The 10,620-nt window shown below is 40.0% G+C and overlaps 1 non-coding gene across 1 annotated transcript; it reads right to left on the minus strand.

The window, feature by feature from the left end:
- Positions 1–9,911: 9,911 nt before the first annotated feature.
- On the minus strand, positions 9,912–10,014 carry LOC121137726. Its single transcript, XR_005875032.1, has one exon. It is a non-coding gene; the product is annotated as a U6 spliceosomal RNA (small nuclear RNA).
- Positions 10,015–10,620: the final 606 nt, after the last annotated feature.

Here is a 10,620-nt window from a genome sequence, read left to right on the forward strand (position 1 = left end):
CCCTCTCACACCCCTCCTCCCTTGTCCCTCCACCAGCCCCCCAACCCCCCACTCAATCCCCACATCATTCCCCAGGGAGGGTGAGACACTCCTTGGGGGGAATCTCTAAAGTTTGTCATTTCATCCTGGGCAGGTCCTAGGCCCTTCCCCATGTGTCCAGGCTGAGAGAGCATCCCTCTATTTGGAATGGACTCCCAAAGATCATTCATAAACCATGGTGAACACTGATCTACTACCCAAGGCCCCAGTGATATCTCTGGCCTCCTCCCTGGCACTACATTCAAGGAGTCTGGATCAGTCTCCTGTTGGTCTCTCAGCCATCAGTCTTGGATTCAAGAGCTTGCCCTTATCTGGTCAGCTGTCTTTGTGGGTTTCATCATCATGGTCTTGACCCCTTTTCTCATCACTCCTCCCTCTCTGTCACTAGTTTCCAGGAGTTCAGTTCAGTGTTTAGCTGTGGGTATCTGTCTCTGCTTCCATCAATCCCTAGATGAAGGTTCTAGGATGGCATATAGGATAGTCATCAACCCTATCATCAAGGAGGGACCATTACTGTAGTCTCTCCACTATTGTTTAGTTTGCCAGTTAGTGTTATCCTTGTAGAACTCTGGAGATCTCACTAGAGTCAGCTCACTCCTCAAGCCTATAATGACTTGATCTATTATGGTATCTCTCATCCTGCTCTCCTCTATTCTTACCTCGAATCAACCTTCATGCTCCCCCTTGCCTTCTTCCCCCCTCCTTTTATCCCCCTCTGTTTTTCTAGGTTCCCTCTCTCCTCCCCCGATGTTCCCAATCTGCTCAGGAGATCTTGCCTCATTCCACTTCTGTGGTGTATCATGCATCTCTCTTTGGAACCTCCCTGTTTCCCAGACTCACTAGCACTGGGATTGTAGGCTGACACTCCTCTGATCCATATCTAAAATCCATATATGAGTGAGTACATACCATGTTTGTCTTTTTGTGTCTGGGTTACCGCATTCAGGAAGGTTTCTTCTAGTGCCATCCATTTGCCTGCCAATTTCAAGATTCCATTGATTTTTTTCCGCTGAGTAGTACTCCATTGTGTAAAAGTACCACATTTTCTCTATCCACTCTTCAGTTGTGGGGCATCTAGGTTGCTTCCAGTATCTAGCTATTACATATAATACTGCGATGAACATAGTGGAACAGACATCTTTGTTGTGTGAATGGGAATATTTTGGGTATATGCCTAAGTGGAATTGCTGGGTCTTGCCGTAGACTCAGACCCATTTTCTGGAGGAATCTCCATATTGATTTCCTTAGTGGCTGTACTAGTTGGCATTCCCACCAGCAGTAGAGGAGTGTTCCCCTTTCTCCACATCCTCTCCAGCACAAACTGTCATTGGTGTTTTTGATTTTAGTCATTCTGACAGGAGTAAGATGATATCTCAGAGTTGTTTTGATTTGCATTTCCATAATGGCTAGTGATATTGAGCACTTTCTCAAGTGTCTCTGAGCCATTTTATATTCCTCAGTTGAGAATTCTCTATTTAGTTCAGTCCCCCATTTTTAATTGGATGCTTTGGTGTTTTGGAGACTTGCTTCTTGAGTTCTTGAAATCATTGTTTCAAGAAAGTCACTTGGGAAGAACTTCATAAAGGGAAGTAGACAGTTCCGTTTGCAGCTATGTTATACGGTTTGCTGAATATGACTAGAGGAGAATATTTTTATCTTTTTTTTTAAATTAGAAATAAGCTTGCTTCACTTTCAATCCCAGTTCCCTCTCCCTCCCCTCCTCTCCTGGCACCCCAGCCTCCCCAACCCCCCATCCCATGTCCCCTCCACTCCCCAAGGAGGGTAACACCTTCCATGGGGGATCTTCAAAGTCTGTCACATTATCTGGGGCAGGGCCTAGGCCCTCCCCCATATGTCCAGGCTGAGAGAGCATCCCTCCATTTGGAATGGACTCCCAAAGTTCATTTGTATGCCAGGGATAAATACTGATCTACTATCCTAGGCCCCATAGATTGTCGAGGCCTCCTCACTGACACCCACATTCAGGGGGTCTGGATCAATCCCATGCTGCCCTCTCAGTCACCAGACTGGGGTCCATGAGCTCCCCCTTGCTCAGGTCAGCTGTTTCTGTAGGTTTCACCAGCTTGGTCTTGACTCTTTTGCTCATCGCTCCTCCCTCCACCAACCCTCCCAGCCCCCCACCCAATCCCCACATCATTCCCCAGGGAGGGTGAGGCCCTCCTTGGAGGGATCTCCAAAGTCTGTCATTTCATTCAGGGAAGAACCTAGGCCCTTCCCCCATGTGTCCAGGCTGAGAGAGCATCACTCTATTTGGATTGGGCTCCCAAAGATTATTAATACACCCACATTCTCTTCTAAGAGATTCAGTGTGGCTGGATTTATGTAGAGGTCTTTGTTCCATTTGAACTTAAGTTTTGTGCATGGTGATAGACATGGATCTATCTGCAGTCTTCTACATGCCAGCATCCAGTTATGCCAGCACCATTTGTTGAAGATACTTTATTTTTTCCATTGTATAGTTTTAGCTTCTTTGTCAAAGATCAGATGTTCATACATGTGTTGGGTTAATATCAGGGTCTTCAATTTGATTCCATTGGTCTACCTGTCTATTTTTGTGCCAATACCACCCTGAATATGCCCAATCTCATCTTTTTTTACATTTTACTAAAAGTAATTTTACTGAAATACAATCCATATTCCATAGAACTCACCTCTTTGAAATACGTAGTTCAGAATTTTTCGGCATGTTCTCATATTCAGTAACTGTTATCTTCGTCTACTTCTAGAACATATTATTCACCTCTAAAAGAGACTGTAGTCAATACAAGTCACTTCCCATCTTCCTTTCCTAGTCTCTGGGGATCACCTTTCTTCTTTTTATGAGTTTGTCTGCTCTGGACTTTCCCTATAACTGAAATCTTACATGTAGCCTTTTGTATCTACAATCTTTATCTTCATGAAATGTTTGCAAATCTTTTTATCAATATTTTATACTTTGACCATTTCATACACATATAAACTATATCTTCATCATATCTCTCCCAGCATTTCTCCCACCAATTCTTTCAACATGTCCTCCTCCAATCTTCATGTTTCATAGTCTTTGGTCTCTTTCATAATCTATTGAGTCCAATTAACATTGTCCATGTGCTCAGGGATGTGAATCATCCACTGCATAGGACAACTACTGGAGGCAACACCCTTGAAGGAAACTCATTCTTCCTCCCAAGCAGCCAACAATCACACTAGTGGTAGGGCCTCAAGGGCCCCTTTCCCATCTATGTTGGAAATTTTACTGACTTACCTTATGTAGACCTTATGCAAGTAACTACATTAACTGTTATTTCATGAGTACAACAGCCATACCATGTCCAGAAGACATTTTAGAAGATGAGACTAGGGGATTTGGGTTGGAAGAAAAGAAGGAGAGTGAAGATCTGAAGGCCACCTACCTGCTTCCTTTGCTTATCTATCTCTGTCTCTATCTCTCTGTCTCTGTGTATGCCTCTCCATGTCTGTCTTTATCTCTGTCTCTGTCTCTGTCTCTGTCTCTCTCTCTCTCTCTCTCTCTCTCTCTCACACACACACACACACACACACACACACACATACTTTTAGTTCAAAAGTTCCAACACATGGTTGCTGATGGCAGCTAGCCCATCAACTCACAATATCAGTGTCAAGACTGATATGAAAAGGTATTAATAGCAAACTGAATAAAGGTATCAAAAGAAATCATTGCTAACTTAAGAATTACTTCCTACATTTATCACATGACAACAAGTGGTAACTAATGGGTGGCTTTGACAGGTGTTTTTAATGTCAGCTGAGGATAGTTGAATCGTAAAAGTAGGAAACCGCATTTCATTGTTTTCTAGTACTTCTTGAAGAAACACTATATCCCATTATAAAATTTAATCAAATGAAATTTTAGAATGCATTCCTTGGAAATGCATTTTTCTTTCAGTTTCTTGGGACAATGTAAAGACCTCAGATGCAGAGCAAAATGACATTTGAGGGATCTGATTTATTTCAGGAAATAAAAAAGACATAAAATGTCAAAAATACATCAAGGAGAAAATGTATCAGTGTTAAATAAGAAAAACAGGAGAAATAAAACATTTGATTAGAGTTTCCAATGTGAAAATGAGGAAGCAATGTAAAATCCGGTGGGGCTTGTCACACCAAAGTCTAGGGACACAGCTGTGGCTTTATTGTGCTCCAAGATAGCTCTGCATCTCTTTACAATTGCCTAGTTTTATGATATTTCATAGATAGGAAGTGTGTCTTAAGATCAATATAGATTTTATTGTGTGGATTGAGAGAGCAGAAACAAGAGGTGGAAACAAAGATATAATAAAACAGAATAAAGTTCAGAAAAATAAGAGGATAAAACACTGTGTAAAACATGTTTCGTGAACTGATTGAGAGCCAGTCCTTGGATGGGCATTTGTTGTAGATGTTTTATGCCCCCACAGAGCGGAGGGGAAAATGGGATTGCTAAATAAAATCTACCTAACAAAAACTTATAGAGAAAAGATATTAAATTAAATAGGAGAAATTTCATTTCTAGTAAACAAAAAGTGATTTGACCTTAGTAGTGGACAAATAAACAAAAACAATAGGCAAATAAAAGTTTTTCATTAAAATTTTTGAAAAATAGCATCAAAGATCTGAAAATTAAATAAACAATTTGATGTAATTGAGAGCTCTTTGTATCTTTTTAAAATAATGTGCACATATAAAAACCTAAGGATACAATATAAATTATGTTATTTATATATAGCAGGAACAAATAGAAACATATTAAAAAGATCTACTTTAAAAACACACAAATAAATTACAAAACTCTAATGAGAAATAGCATTAAGTGGATAAATGTAAAGATACACTATGTTCAAAATATGAAAAATTTAAGTCTGGTATGGTGACCCACACTTGTTATCTCAGCACTCCTAGAAGACAAGAGAAGAGGACCCTTGAATTTGAGGCCAGCATGAGTGTACATGACTCAATATCAAAACAAAATAAAAGAAGGAAAGACATCATGCCACCCACAGTACTGTGCACATTCAAGTAACCTCAATGCTTGAGAGTGTTCTTGACAAGGAGTACACAATAAGTGCACTGCTGGGCTGAAAATTGCTATTAAAAGGTAAAAGGCTTCCCTCAAATCTAAAACACCCTTGAAGCAAAACAAAATAGGAGGGCTTAGTGGCAAATGGAAAGATTATTGTAAAGTCAGGGTTATTAATCATAAAGAGAAACGTATATAAAAGTAAACCAAGAGAAAGGTTAGAATAGTTCATCCCCCATGAACATGGCAGAGAAGAGCAGAGAATGGGATGGTCTCCTCAACAAAACTTGGTAGTAAAGGTTGTGGCTCTGAATTGTGGCTGTCGCTGTGAATTCTGTGCCAGTCTTTCCCATGGCCAGTTTCCCCTGTTGATTAGAGGGCTGAGTTCAAGAAGGTAACACCACTCACAACTTTGTAACAAATCACTCAACATCAAGAAACAGAGCGAAGACTCACTGCCCAGGTACTCCACAGCATAAGCAAAAGGACAGCATGCCAAGGAGACTTTGGATTTAGACAGTGTTTGAAACTCCTTTATGTTTGGTTAAGAACTCTGTGCTGCATTGTACTTCTCTTTCTTTCTACACCTTTCACTTTCCATCGAATTTTTACCACATCATGAATATGCTGCTATATATTTTTAGAATGGAGTGGTGTCCTAGCTATTTTTCTATTGCTGGGATGAAACACAGTGAGCAAGGTAACATAAATCGTCTAATTTGGCCTGTGGTTTCAAAGGGTCTGAGCCCTTGGTGGCAGAATGGAAGAATAGCTGGGAACTCCCACCTTGATCCATATGCAGGAGAGAGGGAGTGGAGGACTAGCAATGGCTCCAGTCTTTTGAAACCTCAAAGCCCAACCCCAGTAAAACACCTCCTCCAACAAAGCTACACCTCCATATCTTTCCAAAAGGGTTCTACAAATCAGGGACCAAGAATTCAAATTTATGAGTCTATGGGGGCAATCTCATTCAAATCACAAGTGGTTTGTAATGTTCATAATAGACACACAGTACATTGCAATGAAGCAAAGATTAATAATTATAAGTGAAACAATTTCCTAAATTCAAAAGGCAAACCTATAATGTTTCTATAATACAAAAATGGATGCTGTTTTTGGTCAATGATTTCTTTTTTGTGTCATTTTAAATCATATATACCAGTCCTGAGAAGCATATATATTGCCAAAAAGGAAAAACAAAAATAAGCTCAGTGGTAAATTAATAGCAAAAAGTAAACATCAAAATACCAATGATAAATGTCAGATCTTAAAATCCATTAGAAAGAAATGACACAGCCCCTTACAATCAAATAACTGAAGAGAAGAGATATATATAACAACAGCAGCATTAAAAGCCACAGTGGAAGGAATAGAATAAATATTTGTAAACTCTTTAGAAGGCAGCTTGACATTTTGCAAAACAATAGCAGATTCCTTTCTGGGACATATGACTTCTTCATTCATAGGCTTTAGACAAGGCATACAGTACCAGACATGGCTTTCCCCTTGTGGAGTAGCTCTCAATACGATCAGAAAGTGGTTAGATCCTACCACAACAGTAATGCCACATGGCACAAGTGGACATACCATGATCATCAGTTCACTATTATGATATGAATGTCCAACACTGAATGACTTTAATGATGCATTTTCTACCCTAGAAACTTCACAGCATCTTCTGTCACTGTGAAAACTATCCATCAGAAGGACTATCCCATCAAGTTTGAGACTGATTTCTCTATGTCCTGCAACCCAAGTGTGTGGTATCTGTATCACTGAGAACTTACCGTCTAGCAAACCAGGAACAATGGTAATACTCTGCATTGTTTGGTCATTTCTAGGACATCCCTAACCAAACACTTATACAGAGGTATTCAATGTCTAATACTGAGATTTTCATTTAATATCCTATACTTTGGGGAGCAGCACTGTAATCTATGCAGGCCACCTCTGCCCAAACTCCATTTTTATTATATTTTGTAATTAGCATGTAAACTCAATGAGTTCCCATTAAGTCTTTTTCTGATGATTTTATCAGTGTGGTAGTTTAAACAAGAATGGTACCCATGGGCTCACATGTTGGTCCCCACTAGGTGGAACTATTCGTAAAGGATTGGGTGTATGGTTTTGTTGGAGGAGGTGTGTCACTGGGGACAGCATTCAAATTTCAAAAGACTCAGGTTTTCAGTGTCCCTGCTTATGGACCTAGATATGAGCTCTCCAGCACCATGTCTGCCTGCTGCCTGATAATGATGGGTTCCTAGCCCATTGGAACTGCAAACTCCAAATAAACCCTTCCTTCTCTGAATTGCCTTGGGCATGCTATTTTATCACAGCATTATAAAATCAACCAATACACTTAGTTTGGTTAACCAATACCCTATTCCCTCCTCTCTTCCATTCCCCCTGTCCTTCATCTCTATTTAAACCTTAGCCCCCAATGTTCCTCCACTCTTTTCTTATCACACGTGTTCTATTATCTACTCCAATTATATTTTAATTAGGTTGCAAGACAGTACCTCTCCAGAAGGGCATTTTCACACACTCTTCATTTTGATTAAGCCCTCCCGGAGCCCCTTGTTTCTGTCTTTCTGCCCCCCAGTATTTCCCTAATTTAATTTTACCTGTATTCTTCTATTATCCTTTCTTAATGTACCCAACAGTGATCCTTTTCTAGCTTCCTGGATTCCTAGTACACTCCAGGTTAAACCACAAAACTAAAAATCTGAAGCTCTGACCATCATATGCAAGAGAACATGTAGAGCTGTATTTCTGGATCTGGGTGACCTCACTCAGTATAATATTTTCCAGGTATTTCTCCTACCATCAAAAAACAATTCCATTGTGAAAATGCAGCATATTTTCCTCATCTAGTGAAAGGTTGATAGACCATCTAAGTTTATTTCATTTCTCAGTAATTATAATTATATCATCAGCAAACATTGATGTACTAGTATCTTTGTAGTAGGCTAAGAAGTCCTTAGGGTGCATGCCAATGAGTGGTAATGCTGGGTCATATGGTAGCATCAGCTTTATATTTTTCAGAAATCTCCAGGCAGATTTTCAAAGTGGCTTCATTATTACACACTCCAACCAACAGTGTATGAGTGTTCCCTCTCCTCTCTACATACACACAAAATTAAGTTAATGCTAATGGATACATAAAAATGTAAAAATTGAGATGTTAAATGTACCAGGTGGTGCTTTGATTCATGCATATATTGTGTAATGTTTAAATTAGTTTAAATATAGTGTGCCCTGCTTAAATCAGGTTAAGTACATCTCTTCAAACATTTCTAAGTTTATCACTTCTTGTGATGAAAACTTTCAAAGCCTTTTCTTGCAACTTTTTGAAATCTGTAGTGATTTATTAATTGTAATCTCCCAACTATACAATAACATACAAGAATTGCTTCCTTATGTCTAACAATAACTACTAGGGTCTAAGAATTTCTGAAGAAAGATACCAAACTCAAATAACATGCTAACACAAAGAGCATTTATTCTGCAGAAATAACCAGCAAGCAGGGGTCGATTCCAACCCCTTCAAACTTAGTACCATCAACCATGACCCATCATCCTTGCCCTGAAACTATTTCCAGTGACTGAGAACCAAAACCAGACCCTTACTTTCTATGATATCAACTTTTTATTAAAAATATTCTTTTCTCCTCAAGTACATCCTGACTACAGTTTCCCCTCACTCCATTTTTCCCATGCTCCTCTCCTCTCCTGCTCCATCTCCCAACAGAAAGAGTAGGCCTGCAAGAGACAACACCCAAACAAGACAAAACAAAATATAATAAATAAGACAAGGCAAAAGCCCTCACACCAAAGCTGGGCAGAGCAACCCAACAGGAAAAAAGAAGTGCCAAAAGCAGAAAAAATACTCAGATTCACACCTTCTCCCACTGTTATGACCCTCACAAAACAAGCAAATAGCCAACACATATGAATAAGACCTTGTGGGGACCAATGCAGATCTCATTATTGCCGCTTCAGTCTCTGTGAGCCCCTAGGAGCCCTGCTTAGTTGATTCAGTGGGCCTTATTCTAATGGTGTCCTCTATCCTCTGACTCCTACAATCTTTTTGCACTCTCTTCCATAGGGTTCACAGAGCTCCCAGGGGAGGAGCCTGCTGGAGACTTCCAATTTAGACTCTTTCTCCACATCAAGTCTGGATGTGGGCCTCAGCATTTTGAAGCCTCTCCTGATGACAACTGGACAAGGCACCCATCTATGAATATAGCAGAATATCATTAGAAATCATCTCACTGATTTTTTAGATCAGTCATACTTGGTTCTACCATAGTTCTTGGACTATCTAGTCTCTGGTTCCTGGCCATCCAAGAAAGTGTCCACCATAGAGTCCCCATCATAGAATGGGCTTCATGTTAAACCAAACATTGGTTGGCTACTCCTACAAATTCTGTGCCACCATCGCCCCAGCACATCTTGCAAGCAGGACAGACTGCTGATCAAAAGTTCTGTTGCTGGGTTAGTGTTCATTTTACTCCTTTGGTAGCCTGCAGAATACTTTCCAGAACCAAAGAGTAGAACATAGGGGTGAAGTCTCCGTGTAGGCACTGCTCACCCTCACCATATTCAATGAATTGAGAGGATGTTGTCCTTGGCAATGGACCTCACTGTCAGTTTGTGGAGAGACAGGCTTTGTCCTAGCTTCACAGGATCTCCCAACAATTCAAGTGAATGTAGCCCAGGTCCTCCACTAGAAGCCTTGCCTGGCTATAAGACGGCCAGTTAAGACTCCATATCTCCCATTACTAGGTCCTCCCTAGACTCCCTCTCATAGATTACAGGAAGTTTCCACTGCAAAAATATGGAACATTTCACAATTTTGCATGTCGTTCTTGTGCAGGAACCATACTAATATTTCTGTATCATTTCAACTTGCTATATTGCTGCCAAAGTGAGCAAAACTTTCAGATTTTCATGTAAGATCATGTGGTATTCCTGTTTGTCTGTTTTGACAGTTTTCATTAACACAATGATACTTAGTTCTATCCAAAGCATATGGATCCTTCACATAAAGAAGCAGATGGGGACATGCTCCTCCCTGCATGAATGACTGGGAAATAGCAAGGTACCTTCTGCAACTTTCTTAACTTCTGTGAATTGAGAATCCTTATCTTTTTAAGATTAGTTAATGAAATCCATATGACAGTGATTCTGCCAAGTGAGTAAGAACGAGTGCTGAGGGTGCATTACATTGTAAGTGCTTTGGAGATAAATGTATATATCCATGTCATGTTCATACCTCTTCTACTGTTACTTCTGATGATGGAGAAGCAATGGAAAGAAAATGGTAGTAAATAGGTTAAAACATGATTCAAGTTTGTGAATCACTAATGTAGAATGATAGAGGCATTGAGTAACTGCTTTCCATCATTCTGCAGTGCTTTGGAGCTTCCCTATTCTTTCTGCCCTGAGCAAGAGGGTCCCAAGAAAATAATATAATGGGCCAAACCATTAATAGATCCATATCAGACCCAGTGTTATCTATGAATATTGAGCATGAATCA

This window comes from Mesocricetus auratus, unplaced genomic scaffold (genome assembly GCF_017639785.1).
Source record: "Mesocricetus auratus isolate SY011 unplaced genomic scaffold, BCM_Maur_2.0 Super-Scaffold_100691, whole genome shotgun sequence".
Lineage (NCBI taxonomy): Eukaryota > Metazoa > Chordata > Mammalia > Rodentia > Cricetidae > Mesocricetus > Mesocricetus auratus.